Here is a 26,961-nt window from a genome sequence, read left to right as displayed (position 1 = left end):
GATGAGGGCTAAAATCTGCATGACAGAAACAGGTGACAGAGTCTGATCCACACTACTTTGTTTTCACAACTGCTAGCCCAGATGGAATAGGTCCAGAAAGAAACTACTGAATAAGCAATAGAAAATCTCAAAATTATAGTCTTTGACAATGTATATTTATATATATTTTCCCATTTCCTTCAGAAAATACGTGATGCTTCTCTTGTTTTTTAAACTCATTTTAGGCTCAAAGGTATACATGTGCAGGTTTGTTATATAGGCAAATTGCATGTAATGGGGGTTGGTGTATAGATTATTTCATCATCCAGGTAATGAGCATAATTATTTCATCACCCAGGTAATAAGCATAGTACCCAGTGGGTAGTTTTTCAATCTTCATCCTCCTCCACCCACCACCCTCAAGTAGGTTGTGGTGTCTTTTCTTTCCTTCTTTGTGTCCATATGTACTCAATATTAAGCTCCCACTCATAAGTCAGAATACATGGTATTTGGTTTTCTGTTCCTGTGTTAGTTTGCTTTGGATAATGACCTCCAGCTCCAAAGGACATTATCTCATCTTTTTTTATGGCTACATAGTATTCCATGGTATATATGTACCATATTTTCTTTACACTGCCATTGATGGGTATTTAGGTTGATTCTATGTCATTGCTACTGTGAATGAACATACACATCTATGTGTCTTTATGGTAGAAAGATGATTATTCCTTTGGGTGTGTACTCAATAGGGTTGCTGGTTTGAGTGGTAGCTGTTTTAAGTTCTTTGAGAAATCACCAAACTGCTTGCTGCAATGACTGAACTAATGTATAATTCCCCCAGCAGTGTATAAGCACTCCCTTTTCTCCACAGCTTTACCGGCACCTGTTATTTTTTGCCTTTTAAATAATAGCCATTCTGACTGGTGTGAGCTGGCATCTTGTGGTTTTGATTTGCATTTATCTAATGAGTAATGACGCTGAGGGTTTTTTCATATGCTTTTTGGCCATGTGTATGTCTTCTTTTGAAAAGTGCCTGTTCACATCCTTTGCCCATTTTTTAATGGAGTGGTTTTGGTTTTTTTTGTTTTTGTTTTTGCTTGTTAAGTTCCCTATAGATTCCAGATGTTAGACCTTTGTCAGATGCATAATATGTGAATGTTTTCTTCCATTCTGTAGGTTGTCTGTTTACTCTGTTGATAGTTTCTTTTGCTGTGCAGAAGCCCTTTAGTTTAATTAGGTCCCATTTGTCAGCTTTTGTTTTTGTTGCAATTGCTTTCAGTGTCTTCATCATGAAATCTTTGCCATGTCCTATGTCCAGAATGGTATTTCCTATATTTCCTAGGTTATCTTCCAGGGTTTATAGTCATGGGCTTTATTTTAATTTTTTTTTTTGAGACAGGGTCTCACTCTGTTGCCTAGGTTGGAGTGCAGTGGCACAATGCACCCTCAACCTCCCAGGCTTAAGAGATTCCCCTGCCTCAGCCTCCTGAGCAGCTGGGACTACAGGCACGTGCCACCACACTCAGCTATTTTTTTTTATTATTATTATTGTTTGTAGAGACGAGGTCTCGTTATGTTGCCCAGGCTTGTCTCAAACTCTGAGGCTCAAGCTGTCCTCCCACCTCGCCCTCCCAAAGTGTTGGGATTATAGGCATGAGCCACTGCACCTGACAGGTTTTACATTTTACTCTTTAATCCATCTTCAGTTGATTTTTGTATATGGTGTAAGGAAGGGGTCCAGGAACAGTTGATGGTTAGCCAGTTATCCCAGCACCATTTATTGAATAGGGAGTCCTCTCCCTATTGCATGTTTTTGTTGACTTTGTCGAAGATCAAATGGTTGTAAGTGTGTGGCATTGTTTCTGGGCTCTCTATTCTGTTCCATTGGTCTGTGTGTCTGTTTTTGTACCAGTACTGTGCTATTTTGTTTACTATAGCCTTGTAGTAGAGGTTGAAGTTGGGTAACGTAATGCCTCCAGTTTTGTTCTTTTTGCCTAGGATTCCTTTGGCTATCCAGGCTCTTTTTTGGTTCCGTATTAATTTTAAAATAGTTTTTACTGGTTCTGTGAAGAATGCCATTGGTAATTGGATAGGAATGCATTGAATCTATAAATTGCTTTGGGCAGTATGGCCCAATATGGTTAAAAACCATATTTATTATTCCTATCCATGATTATGGAATGTTTTTCCATTTGAATGCCATTTATGATTTCTTTGAGCAGTGTTTTGTAATTCTTGTTGTAGAGATCATTCACCTCCCTGGTTAGCCGTGTTCCTAGGTATTTTATTCTTTTCGTGGTAATTGCGAATAGGATTGCATTCTTGATTTGGCTCTCAGCTTGCATGTTGTTGGTATATAGGAATGCTACTAATTTTTGTACATTATTTTGTATCCTGAAACTTTACTGAGATTATCAGATTAAGAAGCTTTTGGGCAGAGACGATGGGGTTTTGTAGGTATAGAATCATATAATCTGCAAACAGCGACAGTTTGACCTCCTCTCCTCCCATTTAGATGCCTTTTATTTCTTTCTCTTGCCTGATTGCTCTGGCTAGGACATCAGTACTATGTTGGGTAGGAATAATGAGAGAGGGTATCCCTGTCTTGTCCCAGTTTTCAAGGGGAATGCTTCCCATCTTTTGCCCATTCAGTATGATGCTGGCTGTGGGTTTGTCATAGGTGGCTCTTATTATGTTGAAATATGTTCCTCCAATGCCTCGTTTGTTGAGGGTTTTTAACATGAAGGAATGTTGAGAAAATATCTGATGCTTCTCTAGAGACAAATATATGAAAGCAAACATTTCATGAAGGATTAAAGAATATTTTGTGGCAGCAAGAATGACTCTCCAAGATGCCCTAATCCCTGAAAACTGTGAATCCGTTATATCACTTAAGGGATTTTGCAGAGGTAATTAAGGTTGCAGACTTTAAGATAGGAGATGATCGTGATTCATGCAGTGGGCTGGATGTAATCACATGAGCACTTAAGAGATTTAACTTGGTTGGAGGCAGAAGAGACACAGAAGAGAGGTGTGGGTGAGGGGAAGCCAGAGAGACTGGAAGCAGGAGAGTGTCTCTCTGCAGCGTTGCTGGTTTAGAAAATGAACTGGGCACCATGAAGAGCGATGCAGGCAGCCTGACGCTGCTGAGAGGCCCCAACTACCAGCCGGTGATGAACTGGGACCTCTCTCCTACAACTACAAGAAGATGAATTCTGCTCTAACCTGCATTTGCTTGGACACACATTCTCCCCTAGAGCCTTCATAAAGAGCCCAAGAGCACCTTGATTTTCTCCTTGTAAGACTATAAGCAAGGTCATCAGTCCAGCCCTCCCACACTTCTAAAGTGAGAGATAGTAAGAGAATGTTTTAGTGATTTGTTACAGTGATGATGAAAAGCTGATACACATTCCAGCCTCCATCACATCCATTTACACATATTCCCATTCAGTTCTGAACCCTTGGACAATGGCCCAAAAACAAACAAACAAACAAACAAAAAAAAAAACAAAAAACCTTTTCTCAAACACACGCTGAGAATATACTGAAAAAAAAACTATCTATCTATCTATCTATCTATCTATCTATCTATATGGTCAGGCACAGTGGCTCACCTGTAATCTCAGCACTTTGGGAGGCCAAGGTGGGCGGATCACCTGAGGTCAGGAGTTCAAGACCAGCCTGGCCAACATGGTGAAACCCTGTCTCTACAAAAATACAAAAAAAAAATTAGCTGGGCATGATGGCGGGTGCCTGTAATCCCAGCGACTCAGGAGGCTGAGACAGGAGAATTGCTTGAATCTGGGAGGCGGAGGTTGCAGTGAGCCGAGATCATGCTATTGCACTCCAGCCTGGGCGACAAAGCAAGACTCCATCTCAAAAAAAAAAAAAAAATATATATATATATATATATATATAGTTTTAACAGAAAGTCAAACTATCCAATACAGTTTCTGTTTTTTGTTTTGTTTTGTTTGGATTGTGTATAGCCTTGGAGCTAAAGTAACATACATGATCATGAACCATATAGGGACACAGTGACAGAAATGGGAAAGCTGATCCATGATCATACATGCATACATGCATACATACATACACTGTGGATTCCAAAGTCCCCTTTGACCTGAAAGTATGAGACGAGCCCACAACCCATTTGAAATAGATACTCAGCAACCACAACCCAAATTGTATATACATAAGTAAAGTTGTCCTTATTTCAGAGATGATATATGAATTGAATTGTTTTCCTTCAAATTTATATGAACCCCAGAATGTGACCTTGTTTGGAGATAGGATCTTTGCAGAGGTAATCAAGTTAAAATGAGGTCATTAAAGTGAGCCCCAATCCAGTATGACCAGTGTCCTTATAAAAAAGGGAAATGTAGGTGCAGAGACACACACAGAGGGAAGACACTGGGACAACACACAGGGAATATGCCTTGGGAAGACAGAGGCCTAGAGTGTTACACCTGCAAGGCCAGAGCTGCTTACTGTGTTCCTCCCTGACCCCACCTCCCACCTGGGGCTGAGCTTGACCCAGGCCTTACCACCCACTGCTGCTACTCTGCCATAAATCCCTTTTTAAAAAAATTTTAAATACTTATTTGACAAATAAAAATTCTATATATTCAAGGTATACTACGTTATGATTTGATATAGGTATACACTGTGTTCTGATTACCACAGTCAAGTTAATTAACACACCCAGCACACCACACATAGTTACCATGTTGGTGGCAGAGGGGAGTGAAGACATTTAAAATCTACTCTCTTTCCAAATTCCGGGTAAATAAAACAGTATCATTCCCTATAGTCACCATGCTGGATACCTTTTGTTTCATAGGGTTGTTGAAAAAAGACTGCGAATTAAGGACTGAAATGCATGTCTTCCAGATAGGCCTAAATAAAGGATCACACTCGGGAACCAGTTTTAAATAGACCGGCCTTTATGGAGCTTCCCTTCATCACCGTGCCCAGTGGAATTGTAACAATGCTAAATGAGTGCCGTTACCTTTTTCACTGCTTTAGGTGCTGGTTTTACGGCACCACACAGTGTCCCCGGAGCCTTGGCTCCTCTGGAGCATCTCACTGATGTGCCGCTGCCTCACGAAGAAAGGCCATGTTTTGCCCAAAGTGACTAATAGTTTAACTCAGTCGGTTATTTCAGCTTATTTTTATTGCCCAGTAATGATGCGGTGAAACATTTTACTAAGTCGGGGAGCACATCAGCCTTTCCTAGACAATGATAAACAGAATATTTGCCAGCTCAGTCAATGACTGAGTACAACCAAGAGACACTGCAGCCTAAGAGAGGGCAGTCAGAGTGGGGAGGTCACAGAAGGGTGCAATAAATCTTCTCCCCAGGGATGTTTACGCAGAAAGTCCTTGGTCATTAGAAATGTCATTTAACTGTAAATAATAAGATACATTTGCTAATCAATGCTTGAGATGCTTCCTGAGAGTATTAGTATAGTTTTGCATTTTACTATTTTTTTTCCAGAATCCCTTTAAAATTATGTTGGAGACGGGACAATATGAAAGTAAAATTCATCCCTAAAATTGGCTGTCAGCATGGAAATTGTAAATCTTATTTTCTAAACTCTTTGACAGTCCTTCACAGCAAACTTTCCACAGAGCAACTGTGAAAACAGACAATGTCAATCTGTAAAGTTTCTGATTGTTTTCTTTCCTCATATTCCGAGGTGTGCATATGTGCCTCGAATTGTATTAAAACATTTGCTACAGATGACAGATTTTATAACAAAAAACAAATAAGCCAATATATCCAAGACCTATCATTTCAAAAGTAAAATATTTAGGAAGCACTAAAAGGGATAAGAATGAAATACCATTCCCTTTTTTAAGTGATACTAAATAAAGTTGATTACAGAAAATGCTTTGTCAAAGTATAAATATAGTATCACCTTTATGGTTTAAATTCTCCAGGTGAGATTTTATAACGTCCCGTTATCCAAGAACACATTTCCATAAATATATACATGCTAGTGTTAGAAATGCTTTTGAGTTATTTTTACTCATATCACAATTTAATTCATTTTTGCTGTGAAATAGATCATATATGTACAGTTAGAAAAATATTACTAATAATTTTTTTTTTTTTTTTTTTTTGAGACGGAGTCTTGCTCTGCCGCCCAGGCTGGGGTGCAGTAGCCGGATCTCAGCTCACTGCAAGCTCCGCCTCCCAGGTTTACGCCATTCTCCTGCCTCAGCCTCCCGAGTAGCTGGAACTACAGGCGCCCGCCACCTCACCCGGCTACTTTTTTGTATTTTTTAGTAGAGACGGGGTTTCACCGTGTTAGCCAGGATGGTCTCGATCTCCTGACCTCGTGATCCGCCCGTCTCGGCCTCCCAAAGTGCTGGGATTACAGGCTTGAGCCACCGCGCCTTTTTTAAAAGAATATATATTCTGTTACATAAATATACCACATTTGATCAGATCTACTGCCCCATTTTGTTATTGTTAGGCAATTTTCATTTTTGCTTTTAGATTTGCTTTATAAAATTTAGGGGGGTGGTGTCTGTTTTGTTGTTTTGCTTTTTTTTTAGACAGGGAGTCACTCTGTTGCCCAGGCTGGAGTGCAGTGGAGCAATCACAGCTCACTGCAGCCTCTGCCTCTCCAGGCTCAAGCACTTCTTCCACCTTAGCCTCCAGAGTAGCTGGGACTACAGGCCGGCGCCACCACACCCAGCTAATTTTTGTTGTTGTTTTCTTCGTATTTTGTAGAGACAAAGTTTTGCCATGTTGTTCAGGCTGGTCTGAGGTGATCCACCCACCTCAGCCTCCCAAAGTGCTGGGATTACAGGCATGAGCCACCATGCCCAGCGTAAAATTCAGTTTTTTAAATATTCTTTTTTTTTTTTTTTTTTTTTTTTTTTCTTCACTCTGTCGCCCAGGCTGGAGTGCATGGCACCATCTCGGCTCACTGCAAGCTCCGCCTCCCGGGTTCGCGCCATTCTCCTGCCTCAGCCTCCGGAGTAGCTGGGACTTCGCGCCCGGCTAATTTTTTTGTATTTTTAGAGACGGGGTTTCACCGTGTTAGCCAGGATGGTCTCGATCTGCTGACCTCGTGATCCGCCCGCCTCGGCCTCCCAAAGTGCAGGGATTACAGGCGTGAGCCACCGCGCCCGGCCTAAATATTCTTAACATACCCAGTTTTTCCAGTGAATTTTGCGTTCCTTATGTGTGCTTTTGTAACTTTATTTACCCATCTGTATAGTAAACTTTGGGAAACACCAGCTCTAACCACCATGTTTAACAGCATAGGCTGGTTGTTAAATTTTACTGATGCATATAAACGCAAAATGATTTCCTCACATAGAAATAGCCTTTGGTTCCGCCAGTATTCATTACTCATTTTAGTAATTTAAAGACCACATGATCCAAATTCTTCTTGAATGCTGTGCAGTGTATTGAAATAGACTAATAAGTCCTTTTCTGTTTTCTCAGCAAATTTAATTCTTGGGACATTTCTGTTCCTATAGTTTCCTATGACACATAGCATCACTAAGAATCAAATAAGTGAAACTGAAAAGATTAAAATTAATCCTGTAATCCAGTTTTAATAATGAGTTCTTTTTATTATGTTTCTTTTTCCTTTCCATTTGTTTTATATTGGCCTGGAGAAAACAGTCTTGATGAATAAAATCCACAGTATTTTCTTCCTAACTAGCTTATATATAATGGCCTGAATATGTACAGCTGCAGACACTAACTTCATTCCTACAGTATAATATTCACCAATGATTGAAACTAGTCAGCTGCACATGTTATTTATTTATTTAAAAGGATTTGGATTTTTATACAATATTTAAAACACCACAGAATGAAAAGGGATCAATCACTGTATACCTTGGAAGTCTTTCCAAGAATCTCAGTATCTAACAGCCATGGAGGCTGTGACCTTTTTCCTTCTTTTCTTAGCCTGCTGGTCATTTAAGGGTCACCGGAGATGACTCATGCTCTAGTTCTTAAAATCAAACTTGTTCCACCAAGTCAAAGACCCTGAATTTGTCCAAATTGTAAAAGCATCCTCTTGCCACCTGTCCACCAAAATACCTTCTATTCAAGCGAAGAACAGCTTTAATTGCTGACTCAACTCTCAAATTCTAAAAATGTCTGTACTGCTTCTTCATCAGGGGCACCAAGAAGTTCACATATCACACATTTTCCAACTTTGCCATATTTTTCATGGCAAAATTGGAAAATACCGTGGACTTTATCCATCAAGCCTGTTTTCTCTGAGCCAATATAAATTGACAATAGAAAAGAAAAAGAAGCATAACAATAAAACGAACTCATTATTAACTAAATTAACTATACTCTCTTCAGTTTTACTTATTTTATCCTTAATGATGCTATGTCTCATAGGAAACCATATGAACTGAAAAATATGTCATCACACATTCTTCCCTGGTTTCAACTTCCAAGTCTTCATCCACCTTCCCTGCACCAACTGTGCCCCTTAGTAGGACCACGTTAGTAGGACTCGAGTATTTCAGTCAGTGGATTTGTACCTGATTCTTCACTGCATCTTTCTCCGCGGCATCGCCCATGATGATCTTGCCGCCGAGTTTGCTGGTCTTCCCCACCGGAAAGGCGGCGCGCAGCCTCTGCTGGTGCTCCTGGAGGCCCTGGCCTTCCCGGAAGCCGCGCTTCTGCATGATGTTTTGCGCCACCGTTCCCACCACGTTAGCGAGGAAGGAGCTACTAGGCTGTTTGGAGATCTCGGTCTGTCCTGTTCCTCCTTCACTGGGGGAGGATTGGCAGCTTTGGAAGACCGTGCCTGAGGTCTTGAATCCTCTTCATAAGGAAAATCTCGGGGTGACTCTTGTCTTTCTCTACCAGAAAAGTAGGTGGGGCAATGGCAGCTCCGCCCTACTTCTTTTCCTCCTCTCTTTCCTAATCTTTGTCTTCATGTGAATCTGGATCTGGTCGCCTTGATCAGAACCCCCCTAGCTTTCTGCCTGTCTTTAGGCCTCTTTTCCCTTTCTCCTATTTCCTTTCGTATTTCTAGCTCCTGCTGTGTCTGTCATTCCTCTCTTTGGCGCTTCATTACTTTCTCATAATCATAAGGAAGCCTAGGATCATATTCGTCAGCTAAGGGAATCAGAACGTCCCCTGCAGAAACCCACTGGGAACAGCATCCTTCAGCCCAGCTGCTGCATGCCGTGGTGTGTCCCCAATTTGCAGGTCATCTGGCCTTAGGACAATGACCTGGCCTTAGGACAATGACTGGGGCAAGAGCTGCACTGTTTCTCCTTTGGCTCTTTACCTGAGTGAGCGCTGCCTTCCTCACCCGAAGCTGAGGCTGCAGAAGTTTGACGTTTTGGGACCGGCTTTCTGCTTTTGAGTCACTGGTCTCCACTCCCAGGCCATCGTTATGGGGACATGCTTTTTTTTTTTTTTTTAAATGTTGCCCTGTTGACTCTACCCATGGGTAGCCAGTTTAATATGAACAAATGGAGGAGGAGGAAAAGGAGGAGGAAGAAGAAAGAAGGAAGAAGAAAAAAACCCCACCAATTTCCTGATGCCAGATAAATGGAAAATGTTATTTGTACCAAAGAAAACTTGAGAGAGTCGGCCGGGCGCGGTGGCTCACGCCTGTAATCCCAGCACTTTGGGAGGTCGAAGCGGGCAGATCACAAGGTCAGGAGATGGAGACCATCCTGGCTACCACAGTGAAACCCCGTCTCTACCAAAAAATACAAAAAATTAGCTGGGCCTGGTGATGGGAGCCTGTAACCCCACCTTCTCGGGAGGCTGAGGCAGGAGAATGGTGTGAACCCGGGAGGCAGAGCTTAGTGAGCCGAGATCACGACACTGCACTCCAGCCTGGGTGACAGAGCAAGATTCCGTCTCAAAAAAAGAAAAAAAAAGAAACCTTGAGAGAGACTTGGAATAAATTACTGGTGGATGTGGATTTCTGGATCTCAATAGATTTATTTTAATAGAAAGTTTAGGCCGGGCGCGGTGGCTCACACCTGTAATCCCAGCACTTTGGGAGGCCGAGGCGGGTGGATCATGTGAGTTTAGTAGTTCAAGACCAGCCTGGCCAACATGGTGAAACCGCATCTCTACTAAAAATACAAAAATTAGCTGGGCATGGTGGCGCACTCCAGTACTGCCAGCTACTTGGGAGGCTGAGGCAGGAGAATCGCTTGAACCCGGGAGGCAGAGGTTGCAGTGAACCAAGATGGCACCACTGCACTCCAGCCTGGTACAGAGTGATACTCCATCTCAAAAAAAAAAAAAAAAAAAAAAGTGTAATTTGCAGATGCAGATTTATCTTCTGTTCTGTCATTTTTGTTCTTTTTTTTCTAGTATGAGATTTCATCTTTTTAAAGTGTTTTTCAAGCAGCACCCTGTTTGGTTGCAGATTGTGCATATAGCCTGCATTTTTTGCATTCATGCCTGAAATAGAGATTGACTGAAGGTCAAATTCTTTTAAACTTACCTTTATGGAATCTTTCTGCTATTCAATGCCATACCTCTTTCCATGATATAGAGAATACAACGTTGACTGTTGCATCGCCAGTCCTCACATCCTTCTTGTAGGAAGTTGCTAGTCCGAGAACTTGTGGCAACACTGCATTGAAGTCTGTCACTGCAGTAACACACAGTGACAATTTTCTTGCCAACCTCATATGCTTACACAAATGAAAATAACCACGCTAAAATTTTCATGGGTCTTAATATCTTTATTTGTTCGATTTCATGTCTAAAAACACGCAGTACTTTATGATTAGAATTTGTCCTGAAAGTTTCATAAATTTTTGGGGGGACCACTGGATTTATTTTAGTTTTTTTCCTAACAGAGTTATTGAACTCATTTTATTTAAGAATAACCTAAGTTATGTTTCAGGAAACACCACTTGCTGAAAGAAAAATTAGCAGAACTATTGATATTCCTATAATTCATTACTCGAAAATATTTATTAAATTAATATCCTCTTAGTTCTTAACCTAATGTGTTTATTTCTTAATGATTAGTGAGATGCAGTAGAATTTTACAAAGTTCACTTCTATCCCATTCTTCAGAAGATTTTGCTGTACCATTTAAACTTAAATTTCTTTTTTAAATATAAAAATATAAAAGATTTTAGTCTTCAAACTTTTCAAACTTTTAAAAAATATGGTGTTAAATTTTAAACTTCCAAGTCTCTGTGAGGTTATGTATAAAGTTTTGATAAGCTAAAAACAAGTCTTAAATAGGAGGGAGGCTTTTACTTTAGGAATCTAAAGCAGAAAATATTAAACTGTTAAAGAGATAAAGCTTCAGTTATTAAAATAGAAATCTAAACACAACATTTAATTTTTATGGAGACATTTAGGGAGAAAATAAGAGTACAGGCATTGAGAGGTGCTTCATTGATTCCAATGAGAGGAATCTTCATTGACTATTTTTTGAAACTGTACTAGTGATTCATAATATAAGGTCAAAGAGAGATCAATGAAAAACACATTAAGTACAAATTCTATACTTCATTTTTTTCATTTTAATAAAGAAAGAGCACTGTAAAGAAAACTCAATCCTCAAGTGGTAAATATTGATGTACATTTACTATGATAATTGGAGAAAAGGATATTTGCATGGACTCAGTGTCATGCCAAATACTAGGTTTAATACCTAATATTTGAATGATTGGGAAAAAAATTATATCCCACAAGTTTGAAAGAAACAGTGCTTACAGGTCAATATAAGCAAGCTTCTTTTTTAAAATAAGGCAAAGGATAAAATTTTTCAAATGCTATAATTTCATAATATACAATTAAAAAAGCCCTTTCTATGACTAGAAAGAAATAAAATGCATTTGATTATTTCCAATATTAGAAGTTAAATATTAAAAGTTTTACCATAACCAGCACTGCATTCTCTTTTTTTGTTGTTATCTTTCCAGAGGGAATGAAATAGTTGTAATTACTATAAGGATTAGAAAACTGCATCTCTAATGGAATAAATAGCATTTTTCTAATGATAGCATTTTATTGGAAGATACATACCTTATGAATTTTATCTTAATATGATCCCAAGTTGCTCAGCTAATAGTTATCAAGCTCGCTTTTGCAACCACACACCCGTCAGTTGGATGATATTTTTCCAGGCAGAGGAATTTGCCAGGTTACTATTCATCAGCCACCCAACCCCACATGTCCTGCAGAGAAAATAAAAAGTAATTTCTCCTAGAAAAGTTTGAATCATAAAGATGGATGAAGATATGTGCAGAAGGACATACTCAATGAAATATGGAGAAGGTTAGACAAGAAAAATATTTAATTTAAAAAATTAAGTATTACAACCACAGTTATGCTGGCTGTGCCATAATTTTACAATGATTTTGGCTGAGAAGAATCACAGGGTCACACCTGGAAAAACAATATTTCCACATACAATTTGCCCTACTACATTTGGTATTTACCATCAGTGAATAAATAAATGCTACAGATTTAAAAATTAAAAAGTTATATCTACACCTGGTAGACCTTTCAAAACCTGTTTTCTTTATGGAGTAGATTCTGTTAGTCAATTCTAGTTTAAACATTAACTATAAAATCATCATCTCTGGCTAAACAGGTTTTAATTTATAACTCACAGTTAGTGACATATTAAAAAAATAATAATAATTCAGGTCGGGCGTGGTGGCTCACGCCTGTAATACTAGCATTTTGGGAGGCCGAGGTGGGCAGATCACGAAGTCAGGAGATCGAGACCATCCTGGCTAATACAGTGAACCCCCGTCTCTACTGAAAATACAAAAAAAAATAAAAATAGCCGGGCGTGGTGGCGGGCACCTGTAGTCCTAGCTATTCAGGAGGCTGCGGCAGGAGAATGGCGTGAACCCAGGAAGCAGATCTTGCAGTGAGCCAAGATCACACCACTGCACTCCAGCCTGGGCAAGAGAGCGAGACTCAGTCTCAAAAAAAAAGAAAAAAAAATCTAATTCTAGAATTCCCAGAATGGAGTTTATGTCATATTCTGTTGATCGAGCGAGGCAGCCAGATTCAAGGGGAGGGGAGTTATTTCTCACCTCTTGAGAAGCAATATGTGTTGAGGAAGGGAAAGAATTGATGGTTAGCTGTCTTTGACTTCTACCATATGGAGCAGGGTCTCCACACTCCTTTCTCCCTTAATAATTTTCCACTTAAAAATTTTCTTTGCAATTCTCACACCTTTATTATTTCATATAAATTTTAGAATCAATTTTTCTTGTCTAGATCATGCCATTTGGATTAAAATTGCATTACATGTATGCATTATATGGGAGGAGAACTGACAGCCTTATAATATTGAATCTGCTCCTTAAGGAATGTAGTCTCTCTGTTTACTTAGGTTTTATATTTTTCATAACATACATGTTGGTATTTCTACCCAGGCTTTTCTCTTTGTTTTGTCATGTAACCCATGAATGAGATTGCACTGTCTGTGCAATTGGGCAGTTGCCCAAAATTTAAGGTGTTAACATGCATTAATTCACTTAATCCCTCCTCATTTCCTCCTCCTCTCAACCCCTCACAACCACTAATCTGCTTTCTGGCTCTAGATTTGCCTGTTCTGGACATTTTATATAAATGTATCATCCAATATCTGGTCATTTGTGACTGGCTTCTTTCATTTAGCAAGAATCTAAGGATTTTTGAGGTTCATTCATTGTGTAGCCTGTATCAGTACTTCATTCCTGTTTATGGCTGAATAATGTTCCATTGTATGTACATATATTCTTCCATTATACGTACCTATGTATGTATACCACACTTTGTATATCCATTTATTCATTGGGGGATATCTGGGTTATTTACAGTGTATTTCAGGAGTCCCCAAGATCATCCTCCCCCTTGATCTACTGCTATTTGTACCTTATATGACCTCTGCAGAACTATTTATCTGGAAACGAGCTGATGGTTAACTAAATATAGTTTTCTAAAGACTCATTTTCCATTGGTATTACATCCTGAGGAGGCTTTAACTCAGTCTCCCAATACATTTGATCATCAATATCAGTATTATCACATGACTTATTTGCATGAGGTAGTCAAATCCAACCAGCCGTGCTAGTGTTACCCATATTGCATGTTGTGGTAGTAGATGCAGCCCCCCAAAATAAAAGTCAAAAGATGCTGGCACTTTCCTGAGATTCTTCTCAGCCACTAACAGTTGGTATAGTTCATCATCACCTGGAATGACCAAAATGTCTCCCATGGAAATGCGGCTCAGCTTTGTAGGCTTCCATTTAACTTTGTCAGGTCCCAAGGCAGGGCTGGCTTTGGCGGTCTTGTTTCCACTTTGGCTATGATGAATAATGCTGCTGTGAACATTCAGGTATACGTTTTTGTGTGGTTTCATTTCTTTTAAGTATATACCTTGGAGTGGAATTACTGGATCATATGATAACTGTTTTAACTTTTGAAAAACTACCAAAATGTTTTCCAAAACAGACAGAAGATTTTACGTTCCCACAGCATTGAATGAAGGTTCTCATCCAGTTTCCCACTTTTGCTGACACTTCTTATTGTTTGTCTTTTGAATTGAGTTATCTCAGTGGGGTGAAGTGGTATCTCATTGTGTTTTGATTTGCATTTCCTTAATAACGAATGTTATTGAGCACATTTTCACATGTTTATTGGCCATTATTCATCTTTTTGAAGAAATGTCTATTCATCTTTTGCCCATTTTTAAATTGGGTTGTCTTTTTATTGAGTTGAAGAGTGGTTTATATAGTCTGGAACATGTGTTCCTTATCAGATATAGGGCTTGTAAGTTTTTGTCCCATTCTGTGGTTGTCCTTATTTTCTTATGTAACCTTTGCATTAGTCTGTTTTCATGCTGCTGATAAAGACATACCTGAGACTGGACAATTTACAAAAGAAGGAGGTTTATTGGACTCACAGTTCCATGTGACTGGGGAGACCTCACAATCATGGCAGAAGATGAAAGGCAAGGAGGAGCAAGTCACAATCTTAAATGGATGGCAGCAGGCAAAGAGAGAACTTGTGCAGGGAAACTCTCATTTTTAAAACCATCAGATCTCATGAGACTCATTCACTATCACAAGAACAGCACAAGAAACACCTGCCCATATAATTCAGTCACCTCCTGCTGGATTCCTCCCACAACACATGAGAACTGTGGGAGTTACAATGCAAGACGAGATTTGGTTGGAGACACAACCAAACCATATGAACTTTGAAACACAGAAGTTTTTAATGAAATCCAATTGATCCACTTTTTGTTTTGTTGCTTAAGCTTTTGGTGACTGCTATGGTTTGAAATATGTCCCCACAAATTCATGTTTTGGAACCCTTTTATTCCTGTGAGTGGGAATATAAAACTGTACGGCCAGTATGGAAAACAGTATGGTGATTCCTCAAGAAATTAGAAACAGAATTACCCTGTGATCCAGCATTTCCACTTCTGGGTGGAATACCAAAATAATTGAAAGCAAGATCTCAAAGGGATATCTGTAAACCCATGTTCATAGCAGCATTAGACACAATAGACAAAAGTGGAAATAATCTAAGCATTCATTGAGGGATGAATGGGAAAAGAAAATCTGACATATACATACATACAATGGAATATTATTGAGCTTTCAAAAGGAAGAAAATTCTGACATATGCTATAACATGGATGCACCTGGAGTACATTATGCTAGGTGAAATAAGCCAGTCACAAAAATAAATACTTCATGATTCCATTTAAACGAGGGGCCTAGAATATTCAACTTCATAGACAGAAGGTAGAATGGTGGTTGCCAGGGGCTGGGAGGAGGGGGTGGGGTTAGTTTTTAATAAATATCATTTCAGTTTTACAAGATGAAGAGAATTTTGGAGATGCATTATGGGGATACTTGTACAACATTATCAATGTATTTAGTGCCACTGAATGTACACTTTAAATGGTTAAGATGGTAAATTTTATGTGTGTTTTAACAAAATAAAAACTGAAAAAAGGGATATATGTTACTGTAAACAAAAATTTCATATGCTGAACTCCGAACCCCCAGTACCTGAGAACATGACCTTATTCGGAAATGGGGTTGTTGTAAATGTAATTAGTTAAGATGAGGTCATGTTGTAATAGTGTGGGCCCCATAATCCAATATGATTTGTATCTTTATAAAAAGGGGAAATTTGTGCACAGAGATAACACAGGGAATATACCATATGAAGATGAAGGCCAAATTCTATAAGCCAAGGAATGCCAAAGATTGCCAGCAAACCACCAGAAGCTAGGAGAGAAGTGTGGATTAGATTCTTTCTCACAGCCCTCAGAAGGAACCAGCCCTGCCAAGACCTTGATCTCAGACTTCTAGTCTCCAGAACTGTGAGACAGTGCATTTTGTTTTGTAAGTCTGCCACACAGTTTTTGGCACTTTGTTATGGCAGCCCTAGGAGATGAAGACAATATGCAACATGATTTGTCCGTTATAGGACACTGCGGCTGTAAGTGTGTTCTTTGGTCTGAAGAGATATAACTTGGTGGTCCAAATTGATGTCTTACCATCTGTTCCAGTTCTTTTGTAGTAGTTTTGGCATTTGAATCTAATGACTATGCAAAGCCCAGTCCAGAGTACGTATCAGGACCCATTATAGCATCCCAGGGATACTGGCTTCAGTCTGGTATAATGTACTTGTTAGCTATGAGTGGTGCCTTGCTACTGGGAATCTGCCCCATAGCCACCTGCAGTCTCTGTCTTCTTGCTGTCAGATAGGACAGTTCTTGTTGGCATTTGGTGCCTCTGAGGGTGCAGGAGGGACGTGTTGTGGAGCAGCCCATCCCTGCACTGCTGCAGCTCTCCTGTGTCCACCCCTTTGTTGAGCCCCGTTGGCCACCTCAAGTTCACCAGCATGTCTACCTACCAGATCTGATCACTGATCCTGGGAGGGGTTCTTCAGGTGGGCATTGACATGAGCTACTTTAATGTGCCCTTTAAGTTCCTGCAGTGCTGTGCTCCATGTGGGCATCCTTTCATAGCCCAGTTTGCCATTGCCCCTCTGCCTGGTCATATGACCAGGCCATTGGCCACTGCCCATGAGTCAGTAAAAGTAAAAACTGAAATGTAGAAGATCCTATCATTGTTCAATTCTTCCATCCCAGGAAGGAGTTCAATGTGCAATTCATCTCACTGAGCTGATTTGTTCTTGCCTTTTTCAATAAGAGTTTTCCCTTTACTGCTCATAGGTGTGCATCCAGGCCACACTGATGCAAGGGTCGGGGTCCCAAGGCCTTGGGCAGCCTGCCTCATGGCTCTGCAGGGTACAGCCCCAGTGGCTGCTTTCATGGGTTGGCATTGAGTGCCTGTGGCTTTCCCAGGCACATGGTGAAAGTTGTCAGTAGAGCTACCATTCTGGGGCCTGGAGGATAGTAGCCCTTTTCTCACAGCTCCACTAGGCAGTGCCCCCATGGGGACATTGAGTGGGGACTCCAAGCCCACATTTCCCCTCCACACTGCTTTAGTAAAGGCTCTCCATGAGGGCTCTGCCCCTACAGCAGACTTCTTCCTGGGCATCCAGGCATTGCCATACAAACTTTAAAATCTAGGTGGAGACACCCAAGCCTCAACTCCTGCCCTCCTTGCACCTGGCTTGAAACCACATAGAAGACACAAAGGCTGCACCCTCTGAAGCAGTGGCCTGATATGTATTTTGGGCCCTTTTAGCCACAGCTGGAGCTGGAGCAGCTGGGATTCGGGGTGACATGTCCCGAGGCTGTACAGGACAGTGCAGTCCTGGGCTTAGGCCATGAAACCATTTTTCCCTCCTAGTCCTTCAGGCCTGTTATGGGAAGGGCTGCTGTGAAGGTCTCTGAAATGCCCTGGAGGCATTTTCCCCATTGTCTTGGCTATTAACATTCTGATCCTCTGTCCTTATGCAAATTCCTGCAGCTGAGTTAAATTTCTTTCCAGAAATTTGTTTTTTCTTTTCTACCACATGGTCGGGCTGCAAATTTTCCAAATTTTTGTGGTCTGCTTCCCTTTTAAATGTAAGTTCCAATTTCAGACTATCTCTTTGCGAATGCATATGAGCATATGCTGTTAGAAACAGCCAAGTTACATCTTGAATGCTTTGCTTTTTAGAAATTTAGAAATTTCTTCTGCCAGATAGCCTAAATCATCTCAAGTTTGAAGTTCCATAGATTCCTAGAGTAGGAGTGTCACCAGTCTCCTTGCTAAAGCATAGCAAGAGTGACCTTTGCTCCGGTTCCCAATAAGTTCCTCATCTCCATCTGAGACCACCTCAGCCTGTATTTCACTGTCCATGTCACTATATCAGCATTTTGGTCACAGCCATTCAACAAGTCTAGGAAGTTCCAAACTTTTCTTTTTGTCTTCTGTTTTTTGTTTGTTTGAGATGGAGTCTCCCTCTGTTATCCAGGCTGGAGTGCAGTGGCACAATCTTGGCTCACTGCAACCTCTGCCTCCTGGGTTCAAATGATCCTCCTACCTCAGCTTTCTGAGTAGCTGGGATTACAGGCATGTGCCACAATGCTTATCTCATTTTTTTTTTTTTTTTGTATTTTTAGTAGAGATAGAGTTTCACCATGTTGGCCTGGCTGACCTTGAACCCCTGACCTCAAATGATCCACCTGCCTCACCCTCCTGAAGTGCTGGAATTACAGGCATGAGCCATCATGCCCAACCATCATCTTCCTGTCTTTTTATATGCCTTCCAAACTGTTCCAGCCTCTGCTTATTACCCAGTTCCAAAGTTACTTCCACATTTTCAGGTATCTTTGTAACAATTCCCTACTTCTCTGGTACCAATTTTCTGTATTAGTTTGTTCTCACATTGCTATAAAGAACTACCTGAGACTGGGTAATGTACAAAGAAAAAAAAGGTTTAATTGGCTCATGGTTCCACAAGCTGTACAGTAAGCATGGCTGAGGAGACCTCAGGAAACTTACAATCATGGTGGAAGGTGAAGGGGAAGGACACATATCTTCACATGGCCAGCAGGAACGCAGGGAAAGTTACTATACAGTTTTTAACCAGATCTCCTGAGAGCAAGGGGGATGTCCACCCCTATGATTCAGTAACTTCCCACCAGGTTCCTCCTCCAACATTGGAAATTACAATTCGACATGACATTTGGCTGGAGACTCAGAGCCAAACCATATCACCAACGCTATAAAGAAACTGAGGCACTGATGTCACACTGCTGGTGGATCCAAGACTTGATCTCAGGCCAGCCTGATTCCTAAGTGGTGTTCTTACCCTATTGCCTCAGGATCAGGGAGAGATCTGTGGAGCCTGTACATTGCTAAAGAACAAGTTGAAAGAATTTTATTTCCAACAGTAGGGCTGATAAGGACCAGCTGAAAACAACTAAAGCTTCTGGAATACATTTCAAGAACCTTTTAAAAACGTGTCAATGAGCTACAAAATAAGAGTTCCAAAAAGCCAAAAAAGTTTTAAAATGGAGATGAAACCCAAAGAAATAACTAAGACACCGATGCCACTTTTCACTCTTAAGATATTTGCCAAATGGCAAATTAAACTTTGCTGTTTTTCACAGCCTGAGGTGGGAAAGGGGCAGCAAAATAGCAGACAAAGCTGAGGGCCTGCCCGAGTGGGAGGGCCTAAAAGGAGACATCATAAAGTGAGATCCAAAAGGATAGACTTAGTGTAAGGGTGAACTATGAATAAACCTTTCCGCCTCCCCTGTATGCTGCCCTTGGCCCCTGCTTCCCTAGGAACAGTGAGGAACATTGTGCATCCTGAGAGAAAACATCTCCCCTGAGAGTTTTATATATATGTAAAACCAACCCTTTAACTGGGTTGTTCACACAAGCTGGGTGGTCTAAAATGTGTCAAGCTTCAAATTTAAAGCAATATCAGCTTTTTGATGCCTTCTAAATGACTGACAGATGCAAAATGGATTGTCTTTGGAGGAACTCTGAGATAGTCTCAAGGAATATAAGTTTACCATAAAAATATCACAAACGTAAAATCGGCAAGAGCCAGCAGAAGCAATGGGCAGAAGGAGCAGGCCTGCAAAAACTTAAGACAGTCAAGTTACCAAAGACAGTACAAAGTGTGTTTTATACTTAAAGAAACAAAGGAGCTGAAATAACTTGAGTATGAAAATAACCAAATAGATTGCAAAAAGTACCAAGTAGAAATGAAAAGTATCATAATTGAAATTGAAATGTCAATGGATTGGTTTAACAGTCACCAAAAAGAGAATAATAGATGAAGAAATAAAGAAGTTTTCAGACCTGAAAAAGCTCAAAGACTTTATTACCTGCAGACCTGCATAAGAAAAGTTAAAGGGTGTCCTTCAGGCATAAGAGAAACGATACTAATGGCAGCAGTGTGCCATCTGGAGCAGCCACTGTTACCATGCCAGCTGCAGTGGGGAGGCATAAGTGGTGGTGGCAGGAGCGACTGTGGGAGCAGTAGTGGCTGTGGTGGGTCCCCTGTGCCCCACATCCCTGAGGCAGCTGACTGCACCTGCACCACCCCCACCCTCGCACTACTGGGCAGGACCCACTGCAGGCCCGGAACCTCCACCGCGGCTTCAACCTCACTCTCTGGCGCGTCCCAGGAGCCCGCGAGCCGATGGTGCAGCCAGGAGTCGTGGGGCGGCCCCAGGAGCATTGGGTTTGTTTGCGCGGGGTTGGCTGAGGCCACCAGCCACCTGCACCTTGCCCGCTGCCACTAAGGGGAAAATGCAGACAAGAGGCGTGGCCAGGGCTGCGTGCTTTATGGAGCCAGAAAGTTGGTGGGGTGGGAGCTTCCTGGGCGCAACTACAGCCACCCAAGCTGTGGCTGCGACCAGGGCACTCCTGTGCTCTCGGGAGCCAGGAGTAGGCAGGAGCCCTGCCCTCCCAGGTGCAGCTGCAGCCACCCAAGCTGTGGACCCAGGCATGTGTGTACTCTTGGGGGCCCAGGAAGGCCCTCCCCTAGTCCCTGCAGGCTAGGAAGTGCTTGCTACCACTGTCTGGGTTCTCCCCACTGTTAGCACCTGCTCCAATCACAGACCACAACCTGAAGCGCCGTCTCTCTCTCGGCACTGTTGCATCCCAGTCACATTTGTGCATGCTTAGGGCAGTGCTGACATGCCAGCCCCTTGTCCCCTGTCGGACTTTGGAGGCTGACAGGCATGAGAAGGAGGCTGAAGTGGGGCTGAGGACAGCCTGGCACAGGCCTGCAGGTATTGCTTGGCAAGAATAGCCTGGGCGCCATGAACAATGACAGGAGGCAAAACAGGCTCCTAGGTGGAAGGGGGCAGGTTCCCAATGAAGCCCCACCTGCAAGCTGGGGAGGGGCTGTAATCTGGGGAGTGGGCTGCCAGTGTTTAGGGAGGAGTTACCCTCTCTGCTGAGAGCTAAAGAGACAACAGCAATGACCTGACTGCAGATAGGGGCCACCCTCTCTGCTGAGAGCACAATACTCATCAGGACATCCTGGCTATGGAGAGGAGCTACCCACTGTGGGTCTCCTCTGAGCTGTTCTGTCATTCAGTAAAGCTCCTCTTCATCTTGTTCACCTTCCACTTGTCTGCATATATCATTCTTCCCGGACGCAGGACAAGAACTGGAGACCTGCTGAATGGCGGAGCTAAAATAGCTGCAATGCAAACAGTGCTGAAACATGCCCCTTGTTTATCACATTGCAGGCAACGGAAAGAGAGCAGGAGAGAAGAGCTGCATCTCTTCTGAGAGCCCGGACCTAGGAACTCCCCCAAGCCAGGGCTGTGACACCCTCTTTAGGGCTCTGTGGGTTCCTGGCATCTCCAAGGTTCTGGGCGCCACCACATTCCCTGGTGTCAGCTATGGTATGCCTGGTCTAGCTGCAGGCCTTGCATGGAGCTGGCACCCGTGCCAGTGCCTGAAGCTGCCTGCCCACCACCTGTCACCCCCCAGCTGGCATGCCTGGCTGTGTGCAGTGGCCGGATCCCATACTTGCTCACACACCCCTTGCTGCTCCGTGCCTGGCTCATCCTTGGCAGACATGCGATCCAGGCTGGTAGTGGGAACTGAGTACAGCCTGCCAGGCCGAGTGGGTGGAATGAGACCAGCAGTCCAGAGCAAAACTCAGACGAAGGCACCACTGGCCACAGAGGTTTCTGGCTGGTGAAGTAACACCCCAAGGATCCCATAACAATACCAGATGGAAATCTGGATCCACACAAAGATATACTTTGCTACTGTTCTCTCACTTAGCTGACCTGTCACCTCTTGCCCGAGTCTCAGGGTTAGTAATGGATTTCATGGCTGTACACTTTGGTAATGAAGAACTCCATTATCACTGGAAGGGGAGTGATCCTTCTGTAGTGTCTGAGGCAAGACAGGACAATATGGAAGCCCAGCATGTCAAGGTCCAGAAGCGTGTTCAGTGGCCGGGTCTGGGGGCAGGAGGAAGAGAGGAGACAAACAGATGCAGGGAGAGCCCACCACCATGCCCCCACCATGATCACTCATCCTTCTTTGTAGTTAGGTCACTTCGTTGTATTACCTGGACATAACCTGTCTCCTTGGTTGATGGTCTGTTCTTTGGGAGACAGAGTTAGAGGCCAGCAGACCCAAATTCTAATCCTTCTGCCTGATGTTGGGCAAGTCATTTGTGCCTTTGGAGCCTCAGTTCCTAATCCGAAGTGAATCTGGCAGTGGCCACCTCCCAGGGATGCTGTGCTAGGTGAACTGCCTGAGTTGGGCAGCTGGGCCAGGCTCTAGGTCACTGTGAGATGCTGCAGCTGTGGCTGTACTCCGTTAGTGCTGGGTCTGGAATCCCAGCCTCCAACACAGCTGTGATTAAAGAATGCCTGGAAGGAGCAATGCAGGAGGAAGGAGAAGGATGAGAAGTTTGAAGTTGGCATCAGATGACTGAGAACTTGGCTTTCTTCTGGCTACTTTGGGCTCTGACACCTCTGGCCACACACGCACCCTGAGCACCCACCATCTCCCGGAACTCAGTAGCCTGATGGCCCAGGATGACTGAGTGCCAGCAGATCTGGCAGGAACAGCTTGTGAATGGCATGGGTGGCCAGGGTGTAGCCCGGTAAGGGGAATGCTGTTCCCTCAGGAAAGCGGCCCAGGTGTCCTGGAGCAAAGGACTATGCTGGAATAGCTTCGTGCCTGCAGCGTAGAGCTTGGCAGCCAAATGAATCCCTGGGGTTCCCAATATTTGGGAAGAGGCCAAAAACACAAGGAAACTCCCCGTGGCGTCAGGGTCCTGCTCGACACAGAATCTTGCTCGATACAGACAGAAGCTGACACGCCCTCCCTGGGGCTCCCAGTTCCTCTCCAGTCCGTTGTCACCCCCTGAGCAGGCCTCGGAAAAAACCTAGTCCGAGGATGTGGAGAGACGCGGGACCTAGTCCAGGCTGATGGCGCCCTCCGCGTTTCTCCGAGTACAGCCTATCCCCACCTCCGAGGCAGAACTTGGGGAAAATGAGGTCAAATGGAAGCTACTGGTATCGAGCCACACGCGTGGCGGCCTCCAAACACCCTTTCAAGATGGTTCGTGTTGACCCCGATAGGTCTTGTGATGGAGGGGCGGGCACTGGGAGTTGCTGGTCGACCCGCATGGAGCCCCACCACAGAGCATCCAGGCTGAGAGGGCAACAAGATCCTACTCCGAGCTTAATCTGCAGGTCCAAGCTCCCCCGAGCAGATGGGGAGCGAATGCTTTGCCAGCGGCCGGAACAACCCTGCTAACGCCAGGGAGCCCAGTGCACAGTGGCCACCTCTCTCGCAGGAGCTCCAGAGAACAAGCGCAGTACGCAGCATCGGCCACCAGGTGGAGCCCGACAACCGGCGGAAACGGCCGCGGTCCTTATCCGGGTGCTTTTCTCAGACTCGGGCTGGTGGAGCGCATCTGGCGTCTGGCTCCTCTTGGAGCTCCCGGTCAGCACGACGCGTCCCCAGCAGCAGACCGGACGGCTGGCTGCTGGGAAGGGTACAGACTCTCCCCACGCGACTCCCGGTGTGGCGCCGGCCTCCAGAGAGGACGTGGAAAATGTAACCGCGAGCCTGCGGGCCGGGCGCCATGCCTGGCCGGGCTCTCCAGAGCCGCGCAAGCGGACTTAGAAAATACTGTGCCCTCAGGTGTGGACTGAAAAACTGCAACCATGAAAGGTTGGTTGAAAACACTTTCATTCTAAAATTTCTGAGCAGGGAAGATCTTTAAAGCATAGAACAGAGCCTGTCACGATGGTTCACGCCTGTAATCCTAGCGACTTGGGAAGCTGAGGCGAGAGGATGACTTGAGGCTAGGAGTTTGAGACCAGCCTGGGCGACATAAGGGGACCGCTGTCTCTTAAAAATAAAGAGGCATGTATTCAGCAAAGACAGCTCGGAAGCCATCAAGGACGTGATTGATCAACTTGACCTCATAAAGTTTAAAGAAAATTTATCTCTGCATGTACTAGGACAAAGTCAAATGACAACAAATGGCTGTGGGGAACATTGGGGTGCAAATACATGTGTGGTGATAAGAATACTGATTTCATCATTACTTGTAAAAGAAAACATAGCCATTAAGAGGAGCCGGGTTTAAAAATTCTGGTACATCTCTACAATACCATTAATTTATGTTTTGGTTTATTTCTTCAGTAAGGTAGACTTATATGTATTAACATGAAAAGATGTTTGTGATGAAATAGTAAATGAAAATAGCAAAATCATGAGAACGCAAACTAGAATCATAGTGTGATACCATGCCTTGGACAAAATATTCTTCAAAAGTGAAGGAGAAATAAATACCCTTTTTTTTTTTTTTTTTTTTTTTTTTTTTTGAGATGGAGTCTCTGTTGCCCAGGCTGGAGTGCAGAGTGCAACAGTGCGACATTGGCTCACTGCAACCTCCACCCCCCAGGTTCAAAGTGATTCTCCTGCCTCAGCCTCCAGAGTAGCTGGGATTACAGGTGCGTGCTCGGCTAATTTTTGTATTTTTAGTAGAGGTGAGGTTTCACCATGTTGGTCAGGCTGGTCTTGAATGCTTGACCTCAAGTGATCCACCCACCTCGGCCTCCCAAAGTGCTGGGATTACAGGGATGAGCTACTGCGACCGACCAAGACTTTTGTAGAAAACGAAAATTGAGGCAATTTGTTGCTGGTAGACCTGCCATGCAAGAAATGTTGAAATGTTACAAGAAGTTCTTCAGAGAAAAGTAACAAATTTGGATCTACATAAAGGAAGAATATTTTAAAAGAATAAATGAATGTCAAATAAAAACTTTAAGTTTTCTTATTTTTCATTGATATAGCTGCTAATAATTTGTTCAAAATAACGATAACAATAATTATTAGATGATTATAATTTAACAATAAGTAAAATGAATGATAGCAATGATATAAACTGTAGGAGGGAGGAGTTAGAAATATTTTGTTATTGTAAAATACCTGCAGTACTCATAAAGTAGCATAGTATTACTGGAAAGTAGACTTGTATTGGCCAGGCGTGGTGGCTCACGCCTATAATCCCAGCACTTTGGGAGGCTGAGGCAGGCGGATCACGAGGTCAGGAGATCGAGACCATCCTGCCTAATGTGGTGAAACCCCGTCTCTACTAAAATCAAATACAAAAACAAATTAGCCGGTCGTGGTGGCGGGCGCCTGTAGTCCCAGCTACTAGGGAGGCTGAGGCAGGAAAATGGCGTGAACCCCGGAGGCGGAGCTTGCCGTGAGCAGAGATTGCACCACTGCACCCCAGCCTGAGCAACAGAGCGAGACTCCATTAAAAAAAAAGAAAAGAAAAAGGTAGACTTGTATTAATGGTAAATGTACATTGCATAATCTAGGGCAACCAATAGAAAGGCTTTTTAAAAGTAAAAAGAAAGGAAGAATTTACATGCTTAAATCGGAGAGAAAATGGAATCATATAAAATGCTCCATTAAAACCACAAAACTCAGGAAAAGAGTGGAAGGCAAAAATAGGAAGAAAAAACAGGACAACAAATAGAGAATAATAACAGACATGATAAATATCAATCCAACTGCATCTGTAATCACCTTTAATATCAATGGTCTACATACACCAATTAAAGACTGAGTTCATCTCAATGGATCCCCTACAGAAAAGACGCAACTATACTTTGTCTGCAAGACACTCACTTTAAATGCAAAGACATGCAAATTTGAAGTAGGAAGTGGTAAAAACATAGAAGGCCAACAATAATTAAAGCTGAAGCAGCTGGCTGGTCGCGGTGGCTCATACCTGTAATCCCAGCACTCTGGGAGGCCGAGCCGGGTGGATCACAAGGTCAGGAGTTCAAGACCAGCCTGGCCAAGATGCTGAAACCCTGTCTCTACTAAAAATAAAAAAAAAAAAAAAAAAAAAAAAAACCGGGCGTGATGGCAGGCGCCTGTAATCCCAGCCACTCGGGAGGCTGAGGCAGAGAATTGCTTGAACCCGGGAGGTGGAGGTTGCAGTGAACGGAGATCATGCCACTGCACTCCAGTCTGGGCAACAGAGCAAGACTTGTCAAAAAAAACAAATAATAAAGCTGAAGCAGCTATATTAGTTTTCAGACAGAGTAGACTTCAGAGAGAAAAGAACAATTCTGGATTAATATAGGCATTACATGATAACAAAAAGTGAATTATCTGAGAAAATACAACAATTCTTAATGTGTATGCGCCTAACAAGAGAGTTAAAATACATGAGGCAGAAAAACTGATAGAACTGCAAGGATAAATAAAATAATTCATAATCATAGTTGTAAACATCAACACCCTCTATCAGAAATGGACAGATCCAACAGATAGAAAATCAATAAAATATAGTTGAACTAAACAGCATCATCAAACAACTGGATGTAATTTACATCTATAGTCTACTTAGTCTAACAACAGCAGAATACATATTCTTTTCATGCTCATGTGGAACATTCACCAAGATAGGCCACATTCTGGGCCATAAAGCCCATTGTAACACATTTCAAAATATAAAAACCATACCATATCTGCTCTCTGAAAACACTGGAACCTAACTGTTATGCAAATCAGTAATAGAATGAT

General features: G+C 42.7%; 1 protein-coding gene and 1 pseudogene across 6 annotated transcripts in view; one reads left to right on the top strand and one right to left on the bottom strand.

Moving 5' to 3' along the window:
* Positions 1-26,961, top strand: part of ZNF484 (zinc finger protein 484) — a 133,682-nt gene that overhangs the window by 39,602 nt on the left and 67,119 nt on the right. The window lies entirely within an intron of this gene.
* Positions 7,927-23,528, bottom strand: LOC126937845 (splicing factor 45-like; annotated as a pseudogene).

This window comes from Macaca thibetana, chromosome 15 (genome assembly GCF_024542745.1).
Source record: "Macaca thibetana thibetana isolate TM-01 chromosome 15, ASM2454274v1, whole genome shotgun sequence".
NCBI classification, from domain to species: domain Eukaryota; kingdom Metazoa; phylum Chordata; class Mammalia; order Primates; family Cercopithecidae; genus Macaca; species Macaca thibetana.
Note: the sequence above shows the minus strand (reverse complement) of the source record. Positions and strands in the feature narration are given on the sequence as shown.